The sequence below is a fragment of the Trifolium pratense genome, linkage group LG3 (genome assembly GCF_020283565.1).
Source record: "Trifolium pratense cultivar HEN17-A07 linkage group LG3, ARS_RC_1.1, whole genome shotgun sequence".
NCBI classification, from domain to species: Eukaryota; Viridiplantae; Streptophyta; class Magnoliopsida; order Fabales; family Fabaceae; genus Trifolium; species Trifolium pratense.
Window position 1 is genome coordinate 29,055,884 of NC_060061.1, and position 5,886 is coordinate 29,061,769.

The window sequence follows — 5,886 nt, forward strand, 5'->3', positions numbered from 1 at the left end:
GTTGGCGTTTTATGTTGGCCTCATTTTGCTAAAACAAATGACCAAACCAGATGTGGAACTACATGCTTCCAACATCCAGTACAAGCAAGATGTTGCATAGAATGCTTCAACATTGGATACCACATCCAGTGGGCCGGGCCTGTTACATTGTGATCTCGCGCCTTTTATATTTATGGAATCCACATAAATTTTACTTGTGCGCCAAGTAGCGTCGTTCCTTATGTTTCAGAAGGCAGTCATGACCTAGTTTTGTTTGCTAATCAAATCACCCATTTAAGGAAACAAAACATTTGCTCGAAGAATATTCCTTGAAGGAACTTTTGATCCTGCTGAATTTTCGAAGCCCAATTCAAGACCTAGCTCATGCTAGCGCAGGTTATTTAAAGAAAGCTTACACCATTGTTCAAATGACTGAAACCATATTTGTGTTTTACAAAGCGTGAGTTTAAGGTTTTAGTATTGTGTCATTGTGTTCATATTCTTGTGTTGATTTGATGCAAGATTAAGAACTGTGTGTCTTTGTGTTGTAATATCTCTGGAGCTTCTAAGCAATGAGATAGTGTGTGTAAACCATTCCAAAGCTTTGAAGCACGGAAGTGGTGAGTGTTTTCTGAAGTGTGTCTTCACTTGTTAAAAGTAATAGTGTACGATCACAGTGGCTGTGGTCAAGAGGAGGTGAGCGGAGGTTCTCATACCTAGGTGTCTCTTAGGTAGGATATAGCACGGGTGGTGATTAGGTGAGAAGTCTTAAACAGGTTGTTTAGTGAGGGCTTCAAACTAATACTATCATAGTGGATTCACTCCTGGATTGGTATCCCCCAGAGTAGGCTTATGCCGAACTGGGTTAACAAATAACTGTGTTATTTAGTTTTCTGTTTGTTACGCTTATTGTTCATTTCGTATGCGCAGTTGGATGTTGAATCATCTGATCAAGCATTAAATCTGTGTTACAGTGTTGAAGCATCAGGTTCAACATCGAAACATTAGTGTGCCAGAATTACATTTTGATTTTTTTAGATTATGTAAATTACAAAATTACCCTTACGAGGAAATTGTTTATATATTTAAAAATTAATTATTTTATTTTAAATTTAATATCAAATTATTTAATTATTTATATTTTTTATTATTTAATATTTAATTATTTAATTATTTAATTATTTTTATATTTATATTTTATTAAAAAATAATTATCAATAAATTATTTTTTTATCCTATCCTGCTGGAAACCCAACTCAAATTCAGGATAAAAATTTTAACTAGGAGGCAGGATAAGATAAGTTTCAGGATTAACTTATCATATCATGTTGTCGCACCAAACACTAGATTGAGACAAGATATGATACAGTTATCATATATATATATATATATATATATATATATATATAGAGAGAGAGAGAGAGAGAGAGAGAGAGAGAGAGAGAGAGGAGGGTTATATTGACTCCAAGAGTAAGTTATAAAAGCTACTCCAAATCATGGCCTTTGATTTTAATTTCAATTAATGGCTAAGATTGATTGATCATAAAACACAAAGTGAGACTTATTTTTTTATTGTATTGAAAAATTATCAAAACATACCATAAATAGAAGAGAATGAATCAATTATAATCATCAATTGAGACTTATTTGTTGATCACATGGGAAAACAAAGATTCCACACACTCTGAAATGGTGTAACACTAATCGTTTGACAATCATGCTTCTTTTCATACAATTTTTTACGGCATGCTTATTTTCTTTTCAATTTTACAAGTGTACCATTTTTTTTGTGGTGTATGCTTTTTTTGTTACAATATTCTCTTTGCTCGTATTTTTCTTTTCTTGTTATTAGTTCAATATTTTTTGTTTTCTTTTTTTACAAATTCGAACAATAGGTTAATTTTTTTTTTTTTGGTGATAGAACAATAGGTTAATTTAATAATTTAATTTGTAATGATTTTGTTGAAGAAACAAACAAGTTTTTAGTAATGGATGTCAATGTTTTTGAAGAGATTCCATGTAATATGCAAGTAGAAGTGGGGGGAAAAAAATAAGCAAGGAATGATCTTGTTTTGACAATTAATGGTTATAATTAATTCATTCTCTTCAATTTGAAGAATGTTTTGATAATGTTCATTTTCTAGTGTGATAAAAAAATAAGTCTCACCCAACTAATTATTATGAATCAATCTTAGCCATTAATTGAAATTAAAAATAAAGGTCATGATTTGGAGTAGCTTTTATAACTTACTCTTGGATTCGCCCCTCGTTTACAAGTGGATTCGCCCCTGCTCCCAGGGTACGCACATGGTACTCCCAGGGTACGCACGTGGTACATATTTTATCAAAAACTTTTTCCATTTTTTTTTCAACAGTTCCCAATCCCATTCTTCTTTTATTTGTCTATTTTTTAATAAAGTTTCACTCTGGATTAGAAATATAATTGATTCAGCCCCCTTCCATTTTTATTTCTTTTTAAAAGCAGAGCTGCATAATACTACTATTCATAATTTCCTAAACATGTAAACCACAATATAATTACTTTTAAATTTTACTATTTTTTATGTTAAATTATTTGTTTTAACACGTGTTCGAAAAAAATTATTTGTTTTAACTATTTAATTCTATTATTTTAATTATATAACTATATTAAAAAAAATTATACGAACATACCTGTACCTTAATTTTTTTTTTAAAATTGCCGTACCACGTATCGGTGCCGGTACCGGATACCAGTATCGTACCCGCACCTATATCTATATTTTTTTTGTTTGTTGATATAGTTCTTAATAGTATATCTCTTAGAGTGTCTACTAATTAAGAAAATGATTAAACTTCTTCTCTCACTTTTTCGATACAAAATTTTATTCATCTTTTTTATAATAAGGCTAAATTACACTTTTGGAACCCTATGTTTCAGAAACTTGCAATTTTGGTCATAATAATAAAAATAAGGCTAAATTGCACTTTTGGAACCCTATGTTTCAGAAACATGCAATTTTGGCCATCTATGTTTCAAAATAGCAGTTTTGGCCCCTATATTTACCCGTTTTTGCAAAAGGTCAATTTTGACCAAGTCAACGCTGATGTGGCAAGTCACTTAAGTGACTCAGCTGCCACGTCAGCTTTTTTGTCACTTATTATTATTTATTTTTTAAAAAAAAAGAAAAAGAAAAGAAAGAAGTCACGTGATATGACTTTCTCTTCACATCTATCTATTTTTTTTAACAAAACCAGCAAAAAAAAAACATAAAACACGCAAAAAAACATAAAACACCCAAAAATAGCTGATAAACTTCAATTTAGTGTATTATATGTAGATACTTTTTGTGGTATTTTAGAATAATTACTTATTATTATATAAATTACTAGTTTGATTTGCTCTTATTATAGAAAAGTGAAGAAAAGACAAAAGATGCAAATCTAATTTTTGAATATATATTATACTAAAAACTATTACTATTATTATTTGTTAATATTATTATATCATTTTGTCTTATGATAGCAAGCCCAAATATGGATAAATGGCGTTGTGGCCCAATCAAAAGGAGGAAGGATATACACATTGGAATTAAAGAGAAGGCTGAAGCATGAAACCAAGTTACAGGGTCGGTTCACTCGGTCGCATTACAACACAAAAGAGGATTGCAAGTTGAAGTCTGACAGCAAAAACAAATTGACTACTTTGAATGGCAAATTGACATGAAGACGTAGTGGTGAAGTTTTCTGCACAACAAGACAAGAGTGGAAGGGCGGTTTAATCATTCAAGAGGGTTATAAATAGAGTTTATGAGTTGCAATTGGGTATGACGTTTTTCTTCGGAGAAAACACGCTGTACAGAGGACGAGATTTTGGAGAGAGGTTGAAGCCTTGAACAACATTTCTATCTTTTGGGTTTTATTCTTTTCTCCTAATTTCATGTTCTTGACTATGTATAATTAAATCTTTTCTAGGGTTTATGGTGAATCTTGCCATTAAAATTCCTTTTGCTATGTCTTAGCTTATATGTTCTAGTTTCTAATTTGAATTTCGATATTTTGTTCAATTAATGTTATCCTATTGATTTTATCACACATGATTAGGAATGATCAACCTATGAATGTTAATAATCAATTGATTGATCAGCGACCGTACTGCAGTTAATTGGTGGACCTATAGGATAAATGAGATTTAGATTATTGCATGACCAAACCTTAATCTTTGTCTTCCAATCATTCAACCTTTTTGCACTTTATGCTTTTCTTGAATTTCAACTCTTTGCATGACCAAACAAAGGTTAATTTAGGAAAAAGAATATTAATCACAAATGACCAAACGGGTTAATAGTTTTCGTAAAGGGATTGGTAATTGAGTTAAAATAAAGGGATTCGAGTGGAACTAGACATAGGGAATCAATGATTGCAAGTGAAACCATGGCCCTAGGTCTCTCTATCTTAATAACAACTTTTATTTTAGTTTGTATTCGTTCTTATTTGCTATTTACTTCTTTTAGTTACCGAAAACAACTCCACTATTAGTCCGTCTAAGTAATAAATAATCTTAAATAGTTTGGTACTTGTTAATTAATCCATGTGGATACGATAATCTTTTATACTACTTCTGCCCTAGAGTACACTTGCTCTAAGTGTGTTTTTAACGCAACAAGTTTTTGGCGCCGTTGCCGGGGATTAATTTAACAATATTAGACGAAAAAGATTTTTTTTATTAATTTAGACATTGTACAGTTTTTGTCAAGTTTATTTTGTTTTATTTTCCATTGTTAATATCACTTGTGTGTACTCACCGCTCTCAAAGAGCCTGTTTGTAGCTGATTCTCTTTTACAGAAAAAGAATAGTCATGGCTGAGAGGAAAACTATGAGAGATTACATCATGGGTAATCAACAAAGAACCACACCTAAAAGAAAAACTATGGGAGAATATATCATTGAAGCTAAATTGGAAGCTCTCAAAAGGCAATTAGAGCTATTGACGCCTCCTCTTTGTGAATGTTGTGGCTTGGTGGGGCATGAAAGTGAAGAATGTCCAACAAGAAATCTTTGGGATGATTGTGAGCTTATTCATAATGGGGAGCAAAACCATACTTACCCTTTCAAGAGGGACATTAACTACATACCGCCTTGCTTGAGATGTCTGTCCAGAACAAGCGGAAGAGCCATATATCAATGAGACACTTACAACCTTGAACCAAAACACTTTTACTGAGTTATCTCAAAATGAATCAACCGGAAGCCAATGATGTTTTGGTCAAGTTTATGGAGCAGACAAATGAAAAATTTAGAACCTTGGAAGGCAAATTTGGAATCTTGGAAGGCCATATCTCAAGTATCCTTACCTTGTTATCTCAAAAACCTCAAGACTCAATATCCACACATGTTGAGCCCAAGCAAGAGGAAGAATACGAAAATGTCACTCTCGTTAGTGGTGTAGACTTAAGTGAAGAATTGAAGCATGAGGAGCAAGTGTCCATAGAAAATGAAGAAGCTCTTACTGAAGAGAGCAATGATGAAGAACAAGACCTTGTGGTTCTCAATATGGAAGAAATTAAAGAATCACCAATCATTTTGGGTCAAACTATATTAACAATTGGTGATGTTGTAATTGAGGTTCACAAGGGAAAGGTAAATTTACGGTGTGGTAAGGAAGATGATGTTTTGAAAGCTTTAAATTCTGTTGAAAATTTCTCTCATTTTATTTCTTCCTATTTTGACAATGTGGTTATTCACAGCAGTTTCAGTGATTTAAGAATGCAGGATTCTTTGGAAAAATTTCCTATTTTGCAGGATCCTAGCATAATGGTGGATATAGTCAAGATAAAAATTTCGCTTTACTTTGAAGCTCATCCACCACATAGAAAAAGAAAGAATAATGTCAACCACATGGTTAGAAAATTAAGAAGGGGCAATGC

At 32.1% G+C, this 5,886-nt stretch overlaps 1 long non-coding RNA gene across 1 annotated transcript; it reads left to right on the forward strand.

Annotated features, from left to right (window-relative positions):
- Positions 1-1,809: 1,809 nt before the first annotated feature.
- Positions 1,810-2,019, forward strand: LOC123912714. Its single transcript, XR_006811454.1, has 2 exons — positions 1,810-1,874; positions 1,909-2,019. It is a non-coding gene; the product is annotated as an uncharacterized LOC123912714 (long non-coding RNA).
- Positions 2,020-5,886: the final 3,867 nt, after the last annotated feature.